The following is a 10,364-nucleotide window of genomic DNA, read 5'->3' on the forward strand; positions in this document are numbered from 1 at the left end:
CAAATGGCATCGCTTCTTTGATCGTTATGACTAAAGTACTGAATTTTTATGTTTTTCAGATTTGTGATGTGAGAGAGCAGATGGTTGAATGACTAAATCAATTCATCTATCTACCTCTGCAGGAGTTGTTTTATCTACATATGTTGGTATCTGCACTTTGAACTGCTGCCGTATGTGCTCTGCAATAAATATTTTTGAACTGATGTTGTACCTGAAGTTGAACTGTTTCGCGGTCAGTGTTGTATGACTTGTATAATAACTATTTTCTACCAGCTGGCTGTCCACCTGCCTATTTATTATTTTTATAATCTGTGAGTCTTCGTGGGTATAAATTCTATCCATCTATGTGTGTTGTGTGGCTTAGTCTACCCCTGCTTTTTCTTCCTTCTTCCAGAATCAGATCTAGGTTCCTCCCTCTTCTCTCTGTTGTTTTCTTCCCTTTTTCCTGTGTTTCCCATGACGGATTGTTCATGCGGGTGTCTTGCAAAGATGGCGCGCATAGCTGATGGCTGTGTGTACAAATCTGGTTTGGAGCTAACGAAGAGTCAGTGTCGTGGGCAACTTTCGTCGTTGTTATACAGCAGCCATGGGTTTCGTGCTCCCTATGTTTGTCGCCTGAAGGTTGGGGACTTGCAGGAATCATGGGTGTTTCTATTATGTTTGTAGGTCTCATTTTGAATTCCATGGACTAAATCTGTAGTTTAGTTTTATCAATAGTTTGTGTATAATTTATATTTGGTTTTGTCAGAAGTTAAGAGTATGGATTTGTGTGTGTATTTTTTTCATTAGTTAACAGTATTTATCCCTTTTGTATAATCCTTGTTCTATTTTTTGTCAGATGTTTTACTGTAGGGGTATTGATATGTATACTTCTTCAATTTAGTCAGGACATATTACTAGCTAGTTTGGTGTTTTTGTTTTGGTTCAGATTTTTTTCACTTTGTTATGCAACAGTCGCAAGATCTGTGCAAATATTTAGTTATGTCAAGTGTTCACTTTAATTTCTACTCCCATGCCCATTTGTAGAAAATGTCACCTAGAATCAAGATTGTTGCTCCTAGTTCGGTGATACTGAAGATGGAGACTTCAGACAAAAACGGGTATCAGTTGATGGAACTTGCCTACCACATCGACTTTGATGGTTGCATCAACCTAACTACTGGGTGGAAGGAGTTTGTGGCAGAGTCTGGAATTGAGGATGAGGATGTGGTTATGGTTATGTTCTGCAGGGAAGATGACTCTCCGGCATTCAGAATTTATGTGTTGTAGGTTTAAATGTCACAAATGATGCTGTTTGTGAGATTTGTGTGCGTTTGACTATGTTGCAGTATTTTTTTAAACAATGCATGTGAGATGGTTGAATTCTATGTTGTTACCAGATGGTTTGGAATAATTTGTTCGTATGTTATTGCATGCGCTATTTTTTTAATGTAATGCTTCCTGTCTTGGCTCAAGCAGAACTATTTTTTTTATTTTTTTGAATTGGCACAATTAAAGTTGAACTAATGTGCATCCTTTGTTATTAGTGGGATATTTTCATGTACAAAGCTCGCACATGAAAAATGTACGCGGATGATGGATGTAGGACCCCTTGGGTTGAGTTTGTTGAACTTGCATGTTGTTAATGGTAGTACTGAACTATTTTTTGATGTCCTTTGCTTTGAATTTAGGTTTTTGGAATCAATTCAAATGGACTTAACACTTGGGCATTTCCTTGATTTTCACCCAAGTGACCGATCAACCTCTCATTCAACATTCTTTCTCTGAAAAATCTCAAAATGACCCAAGGAATATTTTTCATAAAAGAAAAATATTCAATTTCTTCTCTGAAACTCATTTCAGAAACTAGTGCTCCAAAGCAACCCTCATTTTTATGGATCCAAAAATCCTGAGAAAATTCCCAAATATTCTTTGAACCTTGACCCACCTTCCTGAGCAAAAATATTGCATGACTTTTTGGAATATTTTTGCTACAGAAAATCCTTTCTCTTCTGGCCTCAAAATGCACTTTGCACAGCAAGTGTATTTTTTCTTGATCCAATGGAGCTGGTTTTTCTTGAGCTTCATTACCCTCTTAACCAAAGCTTAACCCCAGGAGATCAGCCCTAATCACCTTCTATAAGCCCTCCAAACTTGGTGACCGACTTTCTGACCAGAAACTTGTCAACAAGCTCATGTCTCATCTGGTCGGCCTGCTAGTGTGCCATCACCCTTCCTAGACCTAACACTTCATGAACAACACCCCACACATGGTTTGGCATCGCGTGGGCGTCGTCTTGACCATGCCAAGGTGGTGACCGCATGAAGGCACGACCCTGGCAACGCGCCCAACGCGCTCTGCACTGCGCTCGTGCGTCTGTTTTGCGCGTTATCGATCCAGAGCATGCCAATGACTGCTGCATCGCACCATCATCTTCGTATCATCACCCTTGACCCCTCCCTAGCGGTCACCGATGCTGGAGACGCCACAGCGGGAACGAACACGATGCGGCCAAAAGCCACAGTGCGCCCCGTGCCTCTGTCTTCTTCCCCCTCTGCTTCATGTGCTCGTCCGCAAGTAGCACAGCTCCCGCATGAATGCTGAGCACCTCCACCCCTTGTTGGCACCGTTCGTCGTCGCTCGCAGGCTTCCAGAGAGCTCCAGCGGAGCCACGTACCCCTCTCCCCCTCGGCTATAAATACGGGGCCCTCCCACCACTCTGAGCACTCCAAACCAACCACCCAACCTCCACAACCCCGTAGCATAGCCGCAGCCCGGCCGGGCAGGCCTCTGGCCGCCGTCCCCAACTCGAGCTCACCGGCGATTCCCTCAACCCCTCCTCCTCGCTCTAGTGCCCCTCGAGCTCGATCCACCCCTCAGGCGACTCCTTGGAGGTCCACTAGTGCCGTCTAGACGCATTGGAGCCCCTGGAACCACCCCTCTCTGTCGTCTTCCTCTTCTCCGGCAAGACCCGACCGCAACCGCCGCTTGCGAACATGGTTGCGAGCTGCTCCGGCAAGCCATGGGTACAGGGAGGTGCGCCTTGACCCCCTCTCTCTTTCTATCCATCTGGATTCGCCCAAGGACCCCTCCTCGCCGGCGTGAGCTCCGCGAAGCGCCGTTGTCACTCTGTTTCTTTCCCCCTTCCCTCTCACCTGACCAGCAGGGCCCACAGTCAGCCTCTCTACCCGCGCCCGAAGCTGTATGAGTGGAGGCGTATTCTGACAATTCGCTGTCGACGTCACCCCCTGGTTTTCTGTTTAATTCAAATTAATTCAAATATTTGACCTGAACTTTGACCAGCTGTAACTTTTAAAGTATAAGCCCAAATGAGTTGATTCTTTTTGCATTGTGTTTGTTCTGAAGAGCTCTAGCAGCACACCAAAATAGAGATTTTTCCTTGCTGTCTAGAATTTTTGGTGATTTTCAGAGAGGTTTTTGATATTTTGTTTTGTTGTTTTTAAATATTTTCAGAGGGATAAGCTTGTCTTGAAGATAACCAGGAGGAGTGTGAACCTCCTCTGCACTAAGGCAAGCCACACCAACATTTGGATGGTGTAATTTATATATCTATGATTTTTCCAACTTGAATATGAGCTATTTTCATGCATTTAATTATTTCAATAAATATTGCTTAGTGCTAGTTATTTTGTCATGCTTGAAATGCTTGGTTAATGTACTGGTTGAATGCATGAGCAAGTTTTAGTCAGTAGAAGAAATATCTATTAAAGTGAATATGCTTTTATGAATAATGATAATGTCTTCTTGATAAATGGATTTTCATATGTATTATGAGGTAATTAAAATAATGAATGAAATAAACTAGTAAAGTAGAACCAGTAAGGTTTAATGATGAGTAGTGCAAGTAGGTCAGTTTGATGATGCTGATCCATTCACATTGAGTGGTATGTTTTGCATGTCGAATAGTTGCATGATCATGGCATCTGATGACGTGAGTTATTTTATTTTCACGTTAAACCTGATATTAATCCAACTTGAATATAACGATGATCGAGTCATGGTGCCACTGGATCGAGTTTTTCCAAGTGCGACCACATTTACCTTTATGGGGAGGTCTTGATTCGGTCCGTTGTCATGCCTTTTGCCGGAGCCTCCAATGAGGGAAGGTTATGGGCGTGCTGTACCCTGGCCCGATAAGCAGACATAATCTTGTGTGCCCGTTTTTTGTTATGGTACCTTGTCCCCGTTTGGGACCTTTTTTGCCACGACGGTGGCCATTGATGCCTTTGGTAGGCACGAGGCCACCCATGACTTAGCCCAAACGGAGTTGGTGAGAGTGGCTGGGAGAGTGTCATGGCAATGGAAGGGTTTCGTCGAAATGCCGTTGGTCCACCCGAATGGGATGCCGAGGCCATGGGTTCCGTGGTGTGGGTAAAGTGGGATACCTCTGCAGAGTGTATTTAATCTATCGATAGCCGCATCCTCGGTTATGGACACAGCTCATAAGTAAGTCACACCATGGATCAACATTAATGAGTAATCTTGCACACTAAAGATTTATTGTTGACACTGGTTATGTGATGATTTGTGGGATCATGAGATAATCGTGGTTGGCATCACAGTGTTGACTCCAATTGTGATCTGGGTATGATCACCGTTCAGTTACGAGGTAATCCGTCTGGTAAGAAAGTCTGAGGGACTCGATGCACAACTTGGTTTCACCGCATCAGTAGTATGATTTGCATTGCATTAATCTGAATAATTGTCATGATATTGTTTGCCATTATGCTTATGTTTGTTGTGAGCTTACAAGTACATTCAATGTACACACCTGGCATGTCATGCCAGATTTCAGGCAAGTCGTATCGGATCGGAGAGCTTCCCACGTCTAGATCATGTCCATATCGTGTCCCTATGCTATGGAGTTCCACTTCGTCGTTGTTCCGCTCCCGCGTAGTTTATGTGATCGAGGACCCTTCATGTTCATTAAATAATGTACATACTGTTCAGCCGCACCGTGTGTGCTGCTTGGCCTTGCAGCTGGATGTAATATCAGACCTTTGTTTCTGCTAGCATCAATAAAGAGGTTGTTTTCTTTACCTTGTTGTTGTGTGTTGCCAAAAGACTTGATCTTTGGGCTGGCAATGCAAGGTAAACCGGTCACTCTGAGCCGGGGTGCCACAATACTTGGTATCGGAGCCGTGCTGAATGTAAGACACGCTAGACCATTATTGCGTTAGATGAACGGTAGATAGTTTTGTCTGAGTGCCGGTAGTAATAGAAATTAATTGTTGCATTGCATGCATTTTATTTGTTGTTATTACTAACCGTCTAATGGTTGTGAGTGTAGATGGCTCCAGTTCTGATCATGTACCATCCTGAGCCAGCTCCATACACATCGCCACACCTGCTCCAGAACGTGTGGCAACGACTCTACCTAGAGGGTGCTGATCTAGTGTATTAGGTGTATCAGGAGCATCTGGCCGGTTCGCAGTATGAGTACTATGCAGAGGTCACTCTACACCGCAGTTCCCCTTCCGGCGCTTACACTCGTTCTTCTAAGGGTGGTTTAGCTTCTACGTTGTATCAGGCCAGTTTGCTGCGATTGAGGCTCTTGAAATCTTGCGCTACAACGAGATGCGCATGCACCCCACCCAGGTTTCTATTACTACCTATCTCTGCACGAGAACGGGCATATTCGCTTCCCTCTTATTGATCTGGCGTGCGATCATCCTTCTAGCCACCTTTCCCGCTATATCATCGCTAGTTATCTCTTGATCTATGAGTTAGCCCGAGAGCTAACCCGAGCCCGGATAGCCCTTGCTGCTGCTCGGAATAGGAACCCTCCACCTACTGTCGGTTTCACTCCATTCATTCCTCTAGCCTCAGTTACCCTGGTTACTTCGGTGACCACTTAGGGTACCACTCACCCTTTAGTAGTGACCCCTTGAAGTGCCCCTGCTGCATGGGCTTCCCTTGTCACTACTCCTGCAGCCCCTATGCTTAGGTCTCACCCCGCACCTGCCCCTGAGGGAGAGTCCTCGAGGCAGCGTCGCCATGTCACTTTTAACCCAGAGGTATCCACTATCAGCTCAGGATCTGAGTCTGGCTCAGGAGAGGAGCCTGCAACAGCGCCAGCTGAGCACTAGATCATTAGAGTATGACATTCGTCATGAGGATGATGTATGGATGTAGTCGTACGTGCCATGATGCTTAGCTTCATGCATGAGGGTAGTGAACCCGTCATGATGTTTATCTTTCATGTTTGAGTCTATGTATAATTATGTTGGAACCTTTTTATTCATTCGCCTTGGTTTCTTCTTGTCGTTTTCTTCTGGGATTGTCGCTGGCTTTCCCTCCCATTCTTGGATATTTCTCATCTCGATTGCTTTATATTGGGAAAATAAATAATAGGATGACGTGGGGAGGCAGCAGCAGCCACGCTTGTGAGACACGCAGGACATTCCCCCGAGCCGTTCCAGCCACCACCGCCTCCACCACCACATTCGCCCTCCACTGAGCAAATCATGCGTATGTTTGAAGAAAGAAGGAACAACGATCTGATTGAGCTGTTGAGAAGTGTGCAAGCTATGGGTGGGCAGAATGGAAATCAGAATGGTCATTACTCCAAGCTGTCAGATTTTCAAAGGACCAAGCCTCCCAGTTTCAGTCAAGTTATTGATCATTTAGAAGCCGATGATTGGTTAAGGACTATCGAGAAAAAGCTGGAGATTGCTCGCATTGAAGAAGGTGACAAGGTTCCATTCGCTACGCATTATCTTGAAGGAGTTGCCACCATATGGTGGGATAATGCTAAGGCTATGTGGCCCGCGGACGAAGAGATTACTCGGACCAAATTCAAGGATCATTTCCGCGAGTACCATATTCCAGCCGCGATTATGAAGATCAAGCAGTGCGAATTCCTCACTCTCACTCAAGGAAGCCTGTCAGTAAGTGAGTACCTACACAAGTTCAACCATTTGACCCGCTATTCTCTTTATGATGTGGCCATAGAAGAAAGGAAGGTCGACAGATTTCTTGGAGGACTGAACCAACACCTCAGATGCACCCTCAGTATGTTTGATTTCCTGGATTTCCAAACTCTGGTGAACAAGGCCCTCATCACAGAAAGGGAACACAAGATCATGCACGACAACAGGCCCGCTAATAATGACCACAAGCGCAAATTCGAGCCTAAGAAGGATGTGCAACCAATGTAGAAGGCTCGTACTTGGCAGCAGACTCGTGTTGAGTACAAACCCAATTGGCAGCAGAATGTTAACAAGACCACTACCCAAGTCAAGAATGTTGTGACCAGCCCGGTACGTGAAGAATGTCAGCACAACAATTCCTGCTTTAATTGTGGGGAAACCGGACATTATGCCAGACAGTGCCCCAAGAACGGCAAGCCAACCGCTCCACTCAGGCCTCAAGTAACCCACCTAGAGCCCTTTTCTATCTAGAGGACCATCCAAGGGCAAATCCATCACCTCTCCACTAACAAAGCCCAAGAGGACCCGAAAGTCGTCATTGGTATTTTTCCTGTTAATAACATACCTGCAATAATTTTATTTGACTTTGGAGCTTCCCACTCTTTTATTTCGCGGAGTTTCGTTGCCCAAAACAAATTTCCTTGGTCGATTTTGGGAAAAAGTATGATGGTACAATCCCCGGGATCTGTGCTCCGAAGCAATCTGGTCTGCCATAATTTGGAAATTGATATCGAGGGAGTCAGATTTCCAACATCCTTGATACTCACCGAGTCTGCCAAATTGGAAATTATTTTGGGAATGAATTGGTTAACCCCTGTGCGACCATAGAAATCACCATGACAAGTCAGGTAGGTCGAACCACAAAATTCTATGCCCGCAGAACTATACCCAAGAAGGAAATGGTTTTCATGGCTGTGGTTGAAGAATTGGAATTGATTCCGGTGGTCAGTGAGTTTCCAGACGTATTCCCTGAGGAATTACTAGGGATGCCGCCAGACAGGGAGCTTGAGTTTGCAATTGACCCAGTGCCTGGAACTGCCCCAATATACAAGAAGTATTACCGGATGCCTTCGTTAGAATTAGTGGAATTGAAGAAACAGCTTGATGAGATGCTTCAGAAAGGATACATCCATCCAAGCTCTTCACCATGGAGATCACCCGCTATATTCATGGATAAACAGGACGGCAGTCTTTGGATGTGTGTGGATTACTGACAACTGAATGATGTCACCATCAAGAACGAATATCCACTACCAAGGATTGATGATTTGTTTGATCAACTCAGTGGTGCAAAAGTATTCTCCAAGATCGATTTGAGGACCGGATACCACCAACTCAAAATCAAGAAGGAAGATATTCCCAAGGCCGCGTTCACTACTCGGTACGGTCTTTATGAATATACCGGCATGTCCTTCGGTCTCACTAATGCCCCTGCCTTTTTCATGCATATGATGAATAAGGTGTTTAGGGATTTCTTGGATAAGTCTGTGGTTGTATTCACCGATGACATCCTCATTTACTCAAAAAGTGAAGAAGAGCACAAGGAACACCTCAGAGCAGTTTTACAAAGGCTCTGTGACCATCAGCTATATGCGAAATTTAGCAACTATGAGTTTTGGCTCGAGCAAGTTAGGTTTTAGGGAATGTTCTTTTAGCAGAAGGGATAGCTGTGGATCCAAGTAAGGTGAAAGATGTGCTTGATTGGGCCGCACCCATGACAATATCAGAGATCCGGAGTTTCCTTGGATTAGCCGGATACTACTGCTGCTTTATTGGAGGATTCTCTAAGATTTCCAAGCCAATGATAGAGCTCCTCAAGAAGGATAACAAGTTTGAATGGACTGAGGACTGTGAAAGGGGCTTCAACGAGCTAAAAGCCAGACTAACGTCAGCACCAGTATTGACTCTTCCAGACATCTACCGCAGTTTTGATGTATACTGCGATGCCTCTAGGAAAGGCCCTGGATGTGTGAAAGCACAAGTGCTCCCTAGGTGATTTTGGTAATTAATGTCAACATCTCTCTTGTTGGACTAACACTTCTACTTAGTATGTTTCAGATGAGTTCAACAATGAAGTGGCATGGACTAGAGGATGTGGAACCCCTTCAAGATGCTAAGGACAAAGGATTGGCTCAAGCTCCAAGAACAAGAATCTACATTTTCTATTTTAGTGATCCAAGATCACAATGAGTCTATAGGAAAAGCCAATACCATCAAGAGGGGATGAGGTGTTGCTTAATGGCATGCTTGCTCAGAGTGCTTAGTGATATGCTCCAAAGCCCTGAACTACCTTCTCACATCCACATATGACACAAACCAAAAGTCCAACTCGGTCCTACCAATTCTTTCTATCCGGTGCCACCGAGTTCAGATGTCTTAGCCACTGCCATAAACCCTAGGCAAATCGGTCTCACCGATAGGGATCTCGGTCTCACCGAGATGGGATTGTAATCTCTCTGTGTATGTCCATTGCCAAAATCAGTCTCACCGAGTTTGAGTAATCGGTACTATCGAGATTACAATGCAAACTCTCTGGTTAGCTTATTACCAAAATTGGTCCCACTGAGTTTGTGTAATCGGTCTCACCGAGTTTGCCTGACCAACTCTCTGGTTAGCTTATTACCAAAATCGGTCCCACCGAGTTTGTGTAATCGGTCTCACCGAGATTACGTTATGCCCTAACCCTAACCATATCGGTCCTACCGAGTTGCATATCGATCCCACCGAAAATCCTAACGGTCACTAGATTTGCTGAATCGGTCCGACTGAGTTTCTCAATTCGGTCCCACCGATATTGGTAAGTTGTGTGTAACGGTTAGATTTTCTGTGGAGGCTATATATACCCCTCCACCTCCTCTTCATTCGTGGAGAGAGCCATCAGAATGAACCTACACTTCCAACATACATTTTCTGAGAGAGAACCACCTACACTTGTGTTGAGGCCAAGGTATTCCATTCCTACCATATGAATCTTGATCTCTAGCCTTCCCCAAGTTGCTTTCCACTCAAATCTTCTTTCCACCAAATCCAAATCCTGTGAGAGAGAGTTGAGTGTTGGGGAGACTATTGTTTGAAGCACAAGAGCAAGGAGTTCATCATCAACACACCATTTGTTACTTCTTGGAGAGTGGTGTCTCCTAGATTGGCTAGGTGTCACTTGGGAGCCTCCGAAAAGATTGTGGAGTTGAACCAAGGAGTTTGTAAGGGCAAGGAGATTGCCTACTTTGTGAAGATCTACCGCTAGTTAGGCAAGTCCTTCGTGGGTGACGGCCATGGTGGGATAGACAAGGTTGCTTCTTCGTGGACCCTTCGTGGCTGGAGCCCTCCGTGGACTCGCACAACCATTACCATTCGTGGGTTAAAGTCTCCATCAACGTGGATGTACGATAGCACCACCTATCGGAACCACGACAAAAACATCCGTGTCTCCA

The sequence above is a fragment of the Triticum aestivum genome, chromosome 5B, assembly GCF_018294505.1.
Source record: "Triticum aestivum cultivar Chinese Spring chromosome 5B, IWGSC CS RefSeq v2.1, whole genome shotgun sequence".
In the NCBI taxonomy this organism is placed as follows: domain Eukaryota; kingdom Viridiplantae; phylum Streptophyta; class Magnoliopsida; order Poales; family Poaceae; genus Triticum; species Triticum aestivum.